The sequence below is a fragment of the Macrobrachium rosenbergii genome, chromosome 42, assembly GCF_040412425.1.
Source record: "Macrobrachium rosenbergii isolate ZJJX-2024 chromosome 42, ASM4041242v1, whole genome shotgun sequence".
Taxonomy (NCBI): domain Eukaryota; kingdom Metazoa; phylum Arthropoda; class Malacostraca; order Decapoda; family Palaemonidae; genus Macrobrachium; species Macrobrachium rosenbergii.
Genome location: NC_089782.1, coordinates 58,644,350 through 58,648,365, shown reverse-complemented (window position 1 = coordinate 58,648,365; position 4,016 = coordinate 58,644,350). Strand labels below are relative to the sequence as shown.

Sequence of the window (4,016 nt, the reverse complement as noted above, 5' to 3'; positions counted from 1 at the left end):
ACTGCACTCAGAATGGGTTAAGAGAGTAGAACTTTGCTCGCCAGGATGCAGAATCGATGAAGGGTTTTCGGTGATTATTAGCAACATATACAGTATATATATATATATATATATATATATATATATATATATATATATATATATATATATATATATATATATATATATATATATATATATATATATATATATATATATATATATATATATATATATTAGGTCTAACTCAAATGTGCTCACCGGGATCCCAAGAACACGCAGGCACCGTCACCAGGTATCGTTTCTATTCTTGGCATATGATTTCAAACATCTTACTCAAGCATATTCTTATCGAGTATACTAGTGGATTAGGAAATTAATTTATTGTAGCATTAGTCCTTACGCTTTTTGTTTCAGTAAATGAAAAATAACCATTTAAACAGAAATGTCCTATTTAAAATCCTCCCACTACCTTTCGATATAAATCGATATATGAGTCTGAATCAAAATGAAATGGTGTTGGTGCCTCCTTCCATCTTTGAAGTAAAATATTTGTATTTGTCCATTAAAGTATAGAGATTAGTGTGTACCAGATGTCTTTTAAAGGAACAAAATTCCACCATCCAATGATTTTTAAATACTTTTTCGCGCTTTGTTAATTATCTAAGCAGAATTAGACTTTTGCTTTGATAGATTTGATCATCTAATTGGCACGCATCTCTCAACCAAACCAGGATAGTATTTACGAAAGAATCTGTTGTCAAGTGACCAGAAGAATTAGGTATCGCTGCAGCCTCTTCAGAGACCAAACATAAGCTGGAAACGTGTGTTGAAATGAGATGTATCTTACCGGTGGAGATAACTACGATAAAAATTTAGTAATATTATTGAAAAGTACGTAACATGACAATTTTGTGAGAGTAACAGGGCCAGTGGAATTTGTTTCTCTTAATTTGTTTGATATTTGCGTCTCTGTTAATAATTCTTTCATCTTGTTCTGTTAAAATGATGCAAATTATGAATAGAAACGGTAACAATTCTCTCTCTCTCTCTCCTCGGTGAATAGTCAATACTTTTGGAATTTAGTGTCACATGTGTATATATGCAAGTATCATCTTTACAAACGTTTTTTGATGAAGGTTGCTGCGGTTATATTGGAGAATGATGACCTGTGATGATACATGATGCAGAATTCAGAATTTTGGAATACTGTACACTTTCCATTTAGTTTTATGACACATAATTACGTCTATGATACATAGCCTAATAATATAATGGATGCAAGTTATCAACTTTATATGGGAATACCACATTTTTAAACATTAAAACAAACAATAGTGAATTTGCTGAATACAGGATATCAAATCGAAGATAAATTGATCTGGATTTCTCTGCTTTCAACGCAGATATCAGTAAAATGTAGTTATAACCCAAAGTTAACTGGAGGTTTAGGAGAGAGAACAACTCCCAAATATTTAATTCATCCTTGTAACGGTTCATGTTAGAATTGTGTCTGGTACTGGAATTGAAAAATAAAATTTAGGCCAAACAGCAAACAACGAAACCTAAGCGATCATTCAGCGCTGAAAGGGGAATTGAGTGTAGAGAAGATTTTTAAGATATAACACGAAAACCTCGAAGTTACACTGTGAAACAATTGTTAGGAAACGGTGGAAAATAAGATGGAAGAAAGATGATATGAAAGGAGGTACTATAAAAGGGATGAAAAGGGCTGCAACTAGGGGCTGAGGGGATGCTGCAAAGAACCTCAGTGCACTGCGTAGGTACATTTTCCTCCTAAGGGGGAAATTGCATCGGAGGTAGCTATTTTGTACAAGCCTTTTCAGCTGAATTTCTGTTTTGCTGTAATGGGAGCCTGGTCACGGGGAATCTATGAAGTCTTTACTAGGTTCTTTGGAATCCCCTTAAAGCAAGAGCATTCTGAACAAAATGAGTTCCCCTTCGCTGAAAAATCCACACTTCACTGGGTCCTAGTGTTGTATATACTTACCTTTGTTCCCTTTCTCTTTTCACTCAGCGGTACCTTTGTCCCCTCTGAAAAGAAATAAGAATCTGAAATAAAATACTTTCATTCTGGGTTGGAACGAACAATGATCAATGCATCTCACCTAAAGAACATTGGCCCATATTGCGGGCACATGGTACTTATGTACAGCATGTAACGTAAGTTTATGCAGATATTGTGCGAAATGAAAGAAAAAGTCAGTCTGAGCAGAAAATGTTCTATAAAGATATGCATTTTAAAGCTTCGTTTGTCGGTGAGGTGAATTTTTAAAATAACCATTTATCATTGACACTGCTCTCAGGCAAGTAAGATGGAGTATAGGATGTCGAGTATTCAGGGATATGGGGGGATTGGAAAATGGAGCGAATCAGGCAAGTGAATTGCTTTCCGTTTGTAATTTTTTCTTGTAAATATTTAATACACCCCTGTAATTCATCCTCAATTCACCTCTCAGCACTGAATGATCTCTTAGTTTCGCTGCTTGCTGTTTGGCCTAAATTTTATTTCCCATTGCAGTCCCTTCAACTAACAAACCACCTGTGAACAGACATCATGTAATCTAATTTTAATGATTAGCTTACAGTGGTACCGTTTGGCTTTACATTATCAAGAAAGCATTGTCAGTGTTGCCTGGCAACATTTATTTGTGATCGCTGAATTCGCAGATACTCTGTCTTGCTGCCTTGTTGTTGCGGAATTGTTGAATCAGGAGTCACAGCTAGGTCTACGACGCCTGTGCTTAATGAGTGATGGTGACAGTAGTCATGATGAGGAGGGAATGCAGGGAGGGAGGATACTGTATTTTGAATAATGTCAGCTTTTGTACCTCTTGCAATTATTGTATGAAAAGGCTTCCTTTGACAGGAAGGAAGGAAGGAAGGGTATGTTCAGTAATATTTCCATTCTTTTCTTCACTTGATGAAGACAAAAACGTTTTCATTGACGTGTCTTTCCCTTTGACTGGTGACTGATGAATATTTTTGATTGAGAAGGAGAGATTTTTAATGATACGTTTTAAATCTTTGATCGGTGTCTAATGAATAGGACTATCTTTGTTGGAGGGGAGATTTAATTAAGCTTGTTTTTTTTATATCGGTGTCCTGTGAATACATAGCTTTTTTCTTTTTCTTTTGTTCAGCATCTAAAGAATACATCTGATTTAGAGGTTTTTGATTGTCAAGCTTTTATTTGCATGGATGGAAAGAATTAGGCGCTTGTTGCCTAACACTTTGGCTAGACTGGTATCAAGTAAAGAATAATAAAAATTATTCATTTATTAATAAATAGAATAACTTATAACAGTAATAGATGACACGTAGGTTGGAATGTGGGTACACTCTTGAAATTGTCTAGATGGCTGAAGATGGTAGATCCATGATGACAGATCTTGCACCAGGTAAGTAAAATGGTACATCCAACAGGTCATACAAGTTAAGACAAGATGTCAAACAGGCAAGACACCATAAGGCAAGATAATGTCAGGCAAGGCAAGGTAAGGTAGAGTGTCTGTAAAATAAGTACACAAACAATAGCTTAGAACAAAAGGTCACTGTTAACATATCACTATTAAACCAAAATAGCTTTACATAATAATTATTTGCATAGAACATAAGGTATACAACAAAGAGCAAATCACTTCTTACCATGTGAAAGGTTGCGAGGTTCGTAAGGTAGTGGCTATCACTTGGAAAGTAAATCAAAAGTAAACAATAAGTAATACCAAGGACACTAAAATAACGAACAGAACAACCAACGCCATCTATTAAAGCGAATGCAAACAACACCCGAGGATGATAGAATGGACAACCAATACTCAGATTCTAGTGTTAAGAAAGGAAATACCTGACAAACCCCCATACCAAGAAAAACTAGAATCTCTAAATAAAACTAAAATATTCAAAATATTATATACATCGGCTAAGCATGTCGGAACAGATATTATCTGACCCTTGATATACTCAACCAGGAAATTATAAGGTTGCAGGCTAAGAGCCCATCGCATTAAGCGATC

General features: G+C 35.2%; 1 long non-coding RNA gene across 1 annotated transcript; it reads right to left on the bottom strand.

The window, feature by feature from the left end:
- Positions 1 to 3,264: 3,264 nt before the first annotated feature.
- On the bottom strand, positions 3,265 to 3,747 carry LOC136827716 (uncharacterized). Its single transcript, XR_010849847.1, has 2 exons — positions 3,649 to 3,747; positions 3,265 to 3,511 (listed from the first exon to the last, which is right to left on the bottom strand). It is a non-coding gene; the product is annotated as an uncharacterized lncRNA (long non-coding RNA).
- Positions 3,748 to 4,016: the final 269 nt, after the last annotated feature.